At 38.8% G+C, this 13,095-nt stretch overlaps 1 protein-coding gene across 1 annotated transcript in view; it reads right to left on the reverse strand.

Moving 5' to 3' along the window:
- CACNA2D3 (calcium voltage-gated channel auxiliary subunit alpha2delta 3) overlaps nucleotides 1-13,095 on the reverse strand; it is a 1,089,703-nt gene that overhangs the window by 598,047 nt on the left and 478,561 nt on the right. The window lies entirely within an intron of this gene.

Here is a 13,095-nt window from a genome sequence, read left to right on the forward strand (position 1 = left end):
TCTTCTCTTCTCTTCTCTTCTCTTCTCTTCTCTTCTCTTCTCTTCTCCTCTCCTCTCATCTCCTGTCCTCTTCTCTTCTCTTTTCTTTTTTTTCCATTAGAAGGGAGGAGGGGTGTAGAATTATTGATGTGCCAAGATATAGGTGAGTTCAGAATTCACACAGTTAAACTAATCACCCAACAGGGACAACTCTAAATACATGGAGTTTTAATGAAACTGGTTGACAGCAAACCTCCCAGGTAGAGATCTGGATAGAATTACAGATCCAGAGCTGAGACAATTCCAGCCTCAGCTCCCCCTGCTTCATTTGAGTAAAACTGACATTCAAGTCAAGCCACGCACTTGGAGAAGGTGGTGGTTGTGGTGGGGGTTGGGAAGGGAGCTGGAGGGGGATTTGGAATGGTAGAATAATGGAACCCAGTCTCCATGATTGCAAAGACATTCTAAAACTGCCAGCCAGAGAAATATTAGCATTTCAAATTCCCCAAAACTTGGTTACCTTCTGCCTCTCTATTGTCTGTCTCCAAGCCTTTGGGTATTTTGTGCCCCTTGTCTACATCACACTTCCTTCTTACCTCCCTCCACCTCTTAGAATTCCTATCCTCCTTAAAAGGGTAACCGAGATACCACCTTACAAATAAGACCTTTCCTAATTTCCCTTGGTTTTTAGAAAATGTTCCCTCTTGAAATTTTTTTGTTTTTATTTGTTCCACATGTATTATATTCTTCTGAGTAGAATGTAAACTCTCTGATGACTGGGGCAGTTTTGTGATCATTTTAATATCTACATCCCCAGCACAGAACCTGGCACATAGTAAGCACTCAATAAAGTGCTGAATTCAGTTTGTTGAATATGGTGAGGCATTGTGAGCCAACACCCAATGAAATGGCAATGCTCTAATTCTGAGATTGTGGCCATCCTTCTTTTCTCTTTCAATGGGAAGCATGTCATGCCTACTTCGGGGCTGTTAATCTCCTTATTCAATGTGGTTTCCCCCAGCAAATTGGCAATGAGTTTTTTTTTTTATTATCAACACAGTAGAAATGATATGTACCAAGATGGCCAGGCCAAAAAAAGCTAGAGTAAACAAAAGGTAGTTTTTCTTAAAAGCTGTTCTGAATTGTTAACTTAAAATAGATAGGTTGTAAGAGATTTTGAAAAAAGTTCAGTGAGTCCCTCTCCAAATGTAGCCACAAACACAGGCACAAGAAGGACTCTATTCCTCTTTCTGCACTCCACTTATCCCACCCTACATTGCATCTGGAAAAGTAGGTTGAGTCCAGACACATGGCCACTTACTAAGGCATCCTGTTGCATGCTTGATTAATAACGTTTGTCTGGGAAAACAAACAAAATATGTTCCAATAATAGTTCACCTAACCAGAGGAGAAATCAGCTGTCAGAACATCTTTCCTTATGTTTAACATTTTTCTTCTTGAAAAATTGAGGCCACAAGAGTTCTACCTTAAGAAATAAGTCAGCTCCCCGATATTCCTCACTTGAACAAAGACAGGCTTTGTTCCCTCAAAAGTGGTAAAGGAACAAATAGATACCCAAAAACTGTGAAAAGAAACTAGATTCTGATTAAAAGAATAGATATATTCTTAAAAGAGACAAAGTTCTATCATGGTGAGCAAATATTGTTAATTCAAATATGTGAAGAGAAGTAAAGGGAAAATATATTAAGGGGAATTGACACATTACTATCAATTATCTCAGAAATGAACCCGGAACTATCATAAGACACAAAAAAAAATTGAGCAATAAACACCAAGAAAAATAGGGAATCACAGCAATAAAGAAGGTTGAAAGAGATTTGTCATCAATTAAAAAATGAGCAAGACAATAAAAAAATTCAAAAAGCATGGACTTATACCTGGAAAATAGAAAAAAAATATGGATTCATTGAGGTTTAGAATCATTCCAGAAGAAGAATAAAATACAGAAATGAAAGAAGAAACAGCAAAAGTCAAATAAAAAGACAGTTCAACTTGAACAAAGCTCGGTACCATTCAAAACAATGCTATTAGAAGTAGAGTACATGACATGGCTGGCAAATGTAAGAATAAGCCTCTAGCATAAAGAATGCAAGCCAGTGGTTGACCACCACATTGCACCAATCTCGGTATTACCAAAATCAAGGGACGGATCAGAAATCAGCAGAATCGGATATGCCAAAAGAGATTCAGTTTTTTTTTTCAGATAAATTAACACCAATTCCAAAGACACAATGGTAAAACAAATGATTTTATAAGAAGCTAAGAAAAGGGGAGGAAAACTAAAAGGAAAAACAGTTCAAGGCAATTTCCACTCAAAACAAGGGTGGAATATGATGAAAAAATAAAGAGAAACTGACTTTTATTTTAACTAAGAATAAAACATAAGGCAAAAATGGAGTGCTTGACAACATATAATTATTCGAAAATTTTCTACAGAAGAAACCAAGCCCTTCCTTGCACAAAATGGTCATTCAACAGATATTTATTGGGTTGAACTGTGTTTATAAGTGTTTTGATAGCCAAATGAAACCAGAAGAAAAGCCTTATCAGGTAAATTCTGAGAGGGGACTGGGGAGTGTGTGTACTTGGGAACTTTAAAATTATGAGTTACTAAATTGTTTCAGTATAAATTCTAGATAAGGACCAACAGTAGAACTATTGTGGAGTCATTTGATGAATATCTTTCTCAGGCCATCACATTGGGAGAAGGAAGAGACAATGCAACAAAAGGAAGATACAAAAAACAAGGTGAAAGAATACAAGGCAGGCCAGTCCCACCTAGGATCTTGCATAGTAAATGCAAAATACAATCCCCTTGTCTTGACCTGAATGATTACTTAGGAACATGTTGTGAAGTTACAGCATAATAGCAAAATGAGAGAGGTGTGATCTGGAGTTCTTTCAAGGTTTCTGGGTACAGCTCCAGAATAATAAGAGTTATAGAAATCTTACCAGATAAAGAGGAGAAACTATTTTTTTAAAAGGAAAAAATATATAAATCATTTGAGAAGAAAAACAATCACTATGGTAGACAGCCACACCTGTTTAACACAATAGGGTGCATCAGGCAAAAAAACAAATATTTTTTTCATTCAATGGAATACTCAAAATCAACTGATTCTCTCTCATGTCTATGTCTCCCTCTGTCACACACACACACACACACACACACACACACACACACACACACACACCGTGAAATGTATCTGTGATCTCAATGTGGGTAATCCATATATAATAGGGAAGATTACCTTCAAAAATGAAAAGAACATAGAAAAATGGATAATACTTTAATTTCTAAGGAACTTATAAGTAAATGGAGAAAAGTGGGAAAATGCATTTATATGGCTTAACATAAAAAAAATCCTTCAATGGAAAGAGATGAACAAAAGATCATGATTAAAAAAGAGGCTGATAATGTAATTTGCTAAATTATGCTCAATCTGCTCATTCTAGAAACGATAAAAACAACAAAATTCATAGCCATGACAATAGCTTTTTTAAAAAAAAGAATAAAATCTAAAAAAGTTACAGTAATCAATGAGGAGATACAGGAAAATGAAATTATTAAATCAGTTCTATAAAGGTAGAAAAAAATTAATGGTGAAGATTGTTTTCTTAAACAACACACTAGTCCACATAGTCCTATGTCAGTTACACAAAACGTAGAACAAATAGACAAATGCCTAAAAAAATCTCAAATGTTCATGTTGCAAAATAAGAAATCAATTTCTATAGAAATCAGAAAGAGTAACTGATTCTGATGGTCATATGTGTAATACAAAAGCCCACCAGAAGCAGATAGATGGCCAAGCAAACACTAGCAAACATTTAAAGGATGTACAATCCCAATGGTTGAAACCGTACCACCTCAGTTTCTTCTATAAAATGGAAACAATTGCAATCCCCAAATCAGAAAATATTAAGGCAGATGATGAGGAATATAGATGAAAATAAGTAAGAAATATTTATCCCGCATACTAAATTAAATACTGACAAACATCATAACACATTGCTCTGAGGACATTCCTTACTCTACACAATCTTCAATACCTCCCTACCTCTAGCTTCTTTGCCTGTTGCCTACAAACAGTCCCATATTTCCTTGATCCTTACAATGCCTTCAATTGATTTGACCATTGAGGTACCATCTTATATCTTTCTTCCTATCAGCTCAATTCCTTGAGAAAGCTGTCCATACTCCAAGCCTCCACTTCCTTACCTTTTACTAAATTTGAAGCCTCCTGAAAATCTGGCTTCTCCACTCATCACTCAACTGAAACTAGTCTCTCCAAAGGGCTCTCTTAATTGCCAAATCTTTTGCCTTTTCTCAGTCCTCCTCCTCGCTGACCTGTCTATAGTCTTTGACACCATCTAACTGCTTTTCCTTCTCAATACTCTCTGTATAGTGGTACCACCATCTCTCAATGCAGTCCAAGATCTCATTACTCTTTTTCTGTTTGCCACATCACAGAGCTGACTCACACAGACTTTGAAATTCAATAGAAACCTCAGCTCTATTAAAGACAAGCCATGCCTCTCCATCTTATGAAGTTGATTTTTGTACCCAAGTGTTAGTTTTTGCATTTATCCCCATGCAATTTCATCTCATTAGATTCAGCTCGATATCCTATCTTGTCAAGGTGCCTTTTTTGGATGCTGTTATCTAATGAATTACAAGAAGAAACTTTCCCTTATTCTATGTTCTCCAGTACCATTGCACTTGGACCCAAATAACCACAAAAGCATTACCAAGAAGAAGAGGAGAGGGAGATTAATCCACAAAAGAAAACAGAACCAACTGTAGCCTCGTAGTGGAAGAGAGTGGATAGAAAACGGGAGTAAGGAACCTGTCGTCAGTGAGAAGAATGCTCAATCTCCAGCTATGGCACAGCTGAGCTCTGTGACCTTGGGCAAATCACCCTCACATTCCACACCTCTCCAATGGGTAAAATAGTGACTGGAGCAGCTATAAGCCAGATTTATTATGAGATTAAAAAGAAAAAAAATTAATGCAAAAACGATAGGCTAAAATCATGCAAAGACTGATTAGGATAATTGCAACAACAATATGAGAGCATAAGATCAGCTCATTTCAGGACGATTCTTAGCTGAACTCCATCAAACCAGAAGGGAAGAATGAGAAGAATGATAACTATCACCACCATAACCACCATTCATTTGTGCCAATATTTAGCAAGGGCATGTGAAAACTTAAGAATGACATTTGTCATCTACGTTATCATGTAAAATATTCAACATTTTAAGATGGATCAAATGAAAAGATTTTGAACTATATAGCTTTAGCAGATATATCGTCCTTGTTTTCCTATGTACTACTGCAGATTTAGCAGTCTTTAAGCATCTATTAAGCACCTACTGTGTGCCAGAAGCTCACAAGTACTAGAGAGAGAAAACAAAAAGTGAAACAATCCCAAATACCTCCAAAACATTTCCAGTGGACCTACGGTAAATGAACTTATATGCCAGCAATTTTATTCAATTACTCAAAGTGATCATTTAATCTATGATGACCACAGTGGGAAGGTAGGTCGTCAATCCAAAGTTGATCAAATATAATACCACTACAACTACTAAACAGAAATAAGCATAAAGAAGCTTGTGATAGAATTGTTCTACTCTGGGAAAATGAGAAAGATAAGAAAGGAAAATGGCAACCCAAACTTTGCATGTCAAAGAACAAGAAACTGATGGGAAGAACTGGAAACAAAAAAAAATGGTGATGGCAGAAAAGGGTGATGGCAGAAGCTTTACGAGGATGAAAAACAGTCTAGGAAGAAAAAAAACAATTTAATAGCAAGTGTGAGAGGACATGACGTGACCTCAAAAGACACAATAGATCAAAAACATTAACTCCCTAATGTGTTTCAAGATTTCTGGGCAAGGTTGCTTGGATTCAGTTAAACAGTTTTATAATTTTATTAGTTCTTTTATTAAGCAGCTTCCCAGAAGGAAAATGTGGCATACCAATTATGTAACGAATCAAACCAACCCCAACTTTTCCACCCATATCAAAGGCACCTCCATGATCTTCCACATTAAAAACATTCATTCCATAATCTGAAACACAACTGGACACAATTAGAAGCACTGAGCCAACTCATCCAAAAGGGCAGGGTCACCTCCCCATGTTAGAAACCAAGCCGATTATTTCAGGAAGTGAATCCATCACAGATGACGTATGGAGAACATGACTGTGAAACTGTGCCTGCAGAGTAAAAGTAGGGGATCTAGAAGTTCAGGGTCAAATCCACAAACAGTGCCCTTCTCTATTCACGTTTGCAAAAAATGCAACTTGTCTGAGACATTGCAATTGATTTACCAATCACAGCCCAGTTGATATTTTGTTCATTTCATGTATAGCTTATACTTCCATAAGGTCATTTTTCCAAATTTGCACCCTGGCCAGAATTAGCACTCTGGTTTTGATGGTAATATTGTTCATTTAATGCATGGCTTGGAGTTACACTTCAAAGTGAGTCAGAGCAATAAGCCTTTCTCTTGTTGCTGCCGCAGACATCGCTGTTCACGCACCAATGAGCTGACCTTAAATTTTAACTGAGACTGCACAAAATCAGTCCCCTATTTCAACAATTCTTTTGTAATTCAATCATCTAGCCCATCAATTTTAGATAGATTTTGCAATAACCTGCCCATGAAAGCTAAAACGATTTTTAACATTATCTTTTTATGTTTATGCTCTGGAAAGACATGAATTGGAAGTTTTCCCCCATAATGTGTAGATGCATTGGGGAATGAACTTAGTAAAATATACAAATCAGGCTTAACAGAAAGCATTAAACAAACAAAACCCTTCTCCAACACTGTAGTTCTTTTTTTTTTAAACTATAGCAATGCAAATGTTGGGCTAATTGGATTTAAACAAACAAGAAGACTTAGTGATCATTGCTTCCCAAGTCAAGGCCTAGAATTACATGCCTAACATCTAGGTAGGGCTCTAAGATCATAGAATTAGAGCTGTGAAGGCCAATGAGTCCAATGCCCAAATTTTACAGATGAGGAGAGTGAGGCTAAGAAAAGTCAAGTGACTTATTCAAGATCACACTGACAGTGATCAGCAGGGAAGGTATTTGAATGCAGGCCCTCCATCTTCAGATGCAGGTCTGTTGTCTGGAATTTCCTCCTTCCCTCTGCCTCTTCTTTTCACTGGTACCCTTCGACACTCAGCTGGAATCTCACCTCCACAGGAGGCCTTTACCTCTTTCACCTTCCCTTCCCTATGGAACCAATGCCTTGTGTCTGAGATCATGTCCCATTTCCTTTGAATAGGTCTTGTATCTCCCCAGTTATTTCCATATTGTCGTCTCCCCACAATTTAAGGAAGATCACAGAGGACTATGTTTGTGCCCTTCTATATGTGGCCCAGTGGTGAGCACACTGTCTGGCTTAGAGTAGAAGTTCAATGATGATGAGGGTGAGATGCTAAGCTGATCGACAGGTAATGCTCACTGACCTTTCGAGTCTCTAAAGAAGTCTGTGCTTCACTAGCATTTTCACCCAGGAAAGATGGAGAAAGCAAGAAGACTGCCACGCTCCTACTCTCTTGGGATCATAGATGGCAGATTCGTATGACAAAGACTGGTTTAATTTAGTAGGCTAAAGAGGTTTTCATTCTGTTGGCACAGGACCCAGACCAACCTTTAGCAGGAGCCCACACTGCCAGGGGGACAAGTCTTGTTCTAAGGACATTCAGGTGTTGATTTCACTGGGGCAGAAGAGGGGGGAAGGTTGAGGTGGGGAAGAGGTGTGAAGAGAAGAGACAAAAGGAAAAGGGTAAAAAGCATCTAAGGATTTTAGAGACCATGAATGTCACACAAAACTTGGCCAATTGAGTCGTTCCCTTTTCAGGGCTTTGGGGAAGCTCTTCATTTGTGTCTGTAATATTTTAATGTGATTTACACATAAATCTATCTCACTCCCAGCCTTGACCACACAGTAGAAAAATGGAATTTAATATGAATAGCAAAAAAACCTCTCTAGTGAATAATTCAAACTGTTATTATAATTACTGAAATAATTATAATGTTACTGTTATTTACAAATACTGTGTTGTAAATAACTATTAGTGTACTGTTAATTTTTTCCAAAAAAGGAATTCACAAAGTGATTACTTTCCTTCATGTGAGCCTCTGACAGTTCCAAGACCAAAGGCACAGATATGCCTAATACATTACATTTCATATATATATATATATAGAAGCACATGCCATGGTATGCTCTATTAAAGCATATCGTATAGTGCAATGTAATATTCTAGTATAGTATATTGCATTACGCTTTGTTATAGTGTGTTATCATCCTAGACATGCTATGCTATATGATATGACACAGTATGATATGATATCTGATATATGACATGAGTCATGCAGCATGGTGGATATGCCACCATAGGGCTGCTCTTAGGCTTAATAAGATATGGGTTCCAGCCCTCTGATCTTGCTTAGCTATGTGAACCTGGACAAGTTGCTTGATGCCTCAATGATCTAGGCTCCCTTCGAATACTAGGTTATGACTAAGTTACTGATCTGTGCCGTGGGCTGCTCAATGTCCAGCATTAAGCATGATTGGAGATGTGAATAAGAAATGGCAAGACCACGTGGGCATTTCAAGGAAGAAATATGAACTCCATTTACTGATTCTTAGGACAAGGTTTTCATAGAGCAATGAGACAAAGGAAGGGGACTCAAGTTTTCTTATCATTACTTTAGTCTGTTATATCCTGGAAGTCGTACAGAATAGGTAATTTGATAAGGATTTGTTACCTAGGAGACGAAAGTCTTGGGGTAGAGCCTTTGATCTCAAAACTAAACCACATCCTTTTAAGTGTAGCCCATATCCAAAGACCCAAGGAGCAAGCTTAACAAAAAACCACATCTTGAAGGACCTTCTACAGAGCACACCGTTAAGATTTTTATTTGAGTCTTGGATCAGGCCTCCTTGGCTCCTCACAGATCTGCATTGGTGGAGGAGATTTCCTACATGATTCTCCAACCTGATGCAATCCTAGGTGGAGATATGTGCCTGGGTATGTATGAATAAGGCAATAGATTTGTCCATCTCTCCCTTAACCTCCCTGGTCTTAAGGTGCTGGAATAGAAGAACTGCATAGCAGCTTGAGTCATATAGTTCCCCCTAGGAGCATCAAACCATGACCAGAGAGCAGGAAGGACCCTCAGGTGTGGACGGTCCTCAGGTGGCTGAGGATCACAACTGTCATTTCTAGAGCATTGAAAGGTTTGTCAAACATCACATGGACATGGTGACATTTGAACCTCACAACTTCCTCCTGAGGCACAACTAACATGGTCTCTCATTTAGAGATGAAGAGGTTTAGTGACTTGTCCAGGTTCACAAGATTTGGAAGGGTCAGTGACTTGTCTCCATCTGTCTTCCAAACTCCAAGTCCAGGGTCTATCCAATGTTCCACACTGCTTCTCAAGAAATGGGGCCTGGAGTGCTTAAATGACTGGCCCAAGGTCTCAGGGTAATTCTTGACAAACCAGGAATGTCAACCAAGGTCCACACTGGGGATTTCACCTGAGGACCTGAGTCTACAAACCTACCACAGTGCCCACCTCACCATATCCCTAATGCATTTCTTTATGGGAGTGAACAAAAACATTTAATTTGCTTCTTGCCTATCGTATGATAACAGGAAATTCTATTATTAGGCATGGGCTACACGTAGCTATTTAAATAGCTTAATAATTGTGCTTTGCATATTTGAACATCTTAATGAACTTAGATTATTTGAATAGATTAGTTTTGATAGTGGGTCAATAAATCTCTCCCAATAAAGACTTCACAAAGTAATTAGGCTTTCCGTCATTTGAGTCTCTGATACTTCAGTAATAATTAATTAAAGATTAAAAAGAAAGATATTCTCAATTTAATGACCTCTTATCTTTAGAAAGTATAGGAAATGTTTTAAGGAACAGAATAGCCAATCAGGCAACATTTGCATATCCCAGTAGAGATTAACAGACTGTAATGGCTTCCCTTGTATACAAATACAAAGGTCTAGCTCACTCAGAGTTTGCCACCAAAGAAAAAGATGGCTCCTTATGTAATACAATTTGACAGCATGTGACAGTTTGGGCCCCAATGGTCCCTAACTAGCTTTTTTAGAGGGCTCCGCTCTCTTCCTTCTTTCCAGTCATTGGAAGACATGAAATTACGATGGTCAAGAACATAAAATTCTTGCTATTTTTCACATCTTCTTCACAGAGGTGGAGGGCCGGGGGTAGGGAAATGTACATATGGCATCGAACTTTTTTTTTTTTTTAATACTGACTTGCTTTGGTCAACTTGTTTCCATCTTAACTGTTGTTGCTTTTGTTACAGGGGATGCTGCTCTGGGAGGGGATATGGAGAGACAAATTGAGAAATCTAAAAGATGTCAAGAAACAGAGGAGGGAAGGAGGGAAGGGAGGAAGGGAGGGAGAGAGGGAGGGAGGGAAAGAGGAAGGGAGGGTGGAAGAATAGAGGTAGGGAAGGAAAGAAAGAGAAAAAGAGCAAGGCAGGAGGGAAGGAAGAAGGGAAAGAGAGGAGGAAGGAAGGAAGAGAAGGCAGGAGGGAAGGAAGGAAAGTCAATGTTACTTTTGAATAAACCCTCATTTTGTCCTGTAGCTTAAATTGAATCCCACATGGTCTCTGGCAGAGTCCCAGAACAACAGACTTGGAAGGGACCTTAAGGGTCAGGTAATCCCAACCATACATGAATAAGTTTTCCCTTCTCTAACCTACCAAGGGCCCATCAGCATCTGCAAGAAGAATTCTGTAGCAAGAGGCCGTGCATGACCTCCCAGGGCAGCCCTTCCCACTCTGGCACAGTTCTCGTCATTAGGCAGGGTTTCCTGACATGAAGCCTAAAGTGATGTTTTTTCTTTAATTTTTTTGAGCAACTTTCACCTGGTGTTGCTTCACCCATGGTGCCTTACTGGGCCAAGCAGAGAAAATCATCATGATTTAGTTCAGAGTGAAGAAAGGATTCAGTACAGTAGAAAAAGCCCCGGACTGAGGACCAGAGACTTGGGTTTGAAGGCCAGCTCTGCTACTCCCACGGGAGCTTGGGCAGGTCATTCCTCTCTCTGGCTTTTTTTTGTAGCCTGCTCATCTGGAAAAGGAGGAACTTGGACAAAAGACTTTTGAGTTTGAAATCAATATTTCTATGAAGTTTTATCTGACTTCCACAGACTTTTAAACAGAGAAAAATATCTAATGTAAGCCTTCCATACTCTTCTCTAGAGTAAATGCCTTAGAAATCTCCTGTACTGGGTCTTTCATTTTTGTTTTGGAAGGGGAGAATAAAATTTTAATTAAGGTAAGATAAGATGTAATTATTTGCTCTGCTTTGGTCAGAATGATACCAACTGTCCAGATAATTGGAGTTTTCCATTACAACTTCCTGGGGCATATACACCTTCGTGGCTGAAAATATCTGTGGTCTGTTTACTGAACCTCACAGTCCAAATTCTCCTAGATAACTGGTCTCTCAAAATATGACAATAATATCATTTCTATTCCTCCCTCTATGGACATCCTTGTTTGGTACTCTTCAGAAGGGCACTGAACCAACTTTTTGGTAAAACTTCTCACCCAAAGTACCTGGAAAGTCACATCATCAGGGCTTGAAAGACAGGAAGTTGCCCCTTCCTCCTATTCAGTATTCAATAGTCCTTTCTCATCTGTGTGGCATTTTGCACCCTTCTTCACCCACTGACACAGGGCAATAAGAATCTCTCATCAGATACGTTTTTTTTTCCCTTTTGTTTTCACATCGGACCTCTTCTTCCATTTTTGGTAAAATAACATTTCATTTTCCTGGGGGCCCGAAAAATGGGGAGGTCTGTCCCTGAGGCCCCTTCTTCCTTTGTTTCCACATGGGAAACCGATATGTATGTTGAGCATAGATAACAATCACAGTAATAGTGTCAGAAATATGAAGATTATACAGTCTCTGCAGGTCACCGAGAAGCTGTCATGCTCCCCTACTTCCTGGAGGTGAGATCTCCCACCCTTTGACAGTCTACTTGCTATTACTTTCCCCAAAGAACTGCTGTAACTTTGCCCTCAGAAGAGCTATGAAGGCCAACGAGTTAATGACTTGTTCAGTCAGATCCTCTCCCTGGAAACTAGGTTTGTTTGTCTTTCCCTCAATCTCATCCTACATAACTCTCTTTTCTTATGCTTGAGAATGGAGTAAAACAGATAATGATATCCATTATCCTTTCCATGCAGAATTCAATGATATGTTCTCATTCCCCCCCCCCTCTCCTTATCTATTCTTCTAGATTCAATGACCTATTACAGGTTGGGCAGCTTGGTGGCACAGTGGATAGGGTGCCAGGCCTATAGTCATGAAGACTTAACTTCCTGATTTCAAATCTATCCTTAGACATGTATCGGTTGTGTGACCCTATCATTTAACCCTATTTGCCTCAGTTTCTTCATCTGTAAAATGAGTTGGAGAAGAAAATGGCAAACCACTCCAGTACCTTTGCCAAGAAGACCTCAAATAGGGTCATGAAGAGCCAGACGTGACTGAAACAACAGAACAGCAATAAAATCAACAACAAAAACAATCATAGGTTAGGGATGGTATCATTCCCTAAAAGCCCATTTGATCATATGGACCCATTGTACCATACATTTCATTCATTCATTTTTTCATCAAGCATTAATTAAATGTTTATTGTGTTTCAGGCTATACACTGTTGATATAAAGACAAAAACAAAGCAGCCTCTAATATCAAGAAGCCTACATTGTACAGGATGGAGAGGGAGAGGTAAGGGTAGCATGTATGGCAATAATATATATGCAGGTAAGTAACCACCAAAAAAGTTCAAAATACTTTGCAGAAGGTAGAAACTGGGGTAATGAGGAGGAATGTCGTGTAAGAAGTGACTCTTGAGCTGATCCTTGACCAAAGTCAGCCCCACCTCTACAAAGTAATGATGAACAGGACGGCCAGCCACATCCCACCAATCCTGGTTTCTAGATTCCATATTTACAATGGAACCACCAAAGCTCAGTCAATGGTATCAGAAGAT

Source organism: Petaurus breviceps, unplaced genomic scaffold (assembly GCF_028583685.1).
Source record: "Petaurus breviceps papuanus isolate PSGF00001 unplaced genomic scaffold, PetGlider_PUasm1.0 174, whole genome shotgun sequence".
Lineage (NCBI taxonomy): Eukaryota > Metazoa > Chordata > Mammalia > Diprotodontia > Petauridae > Petaurus > Petaurus breviceps.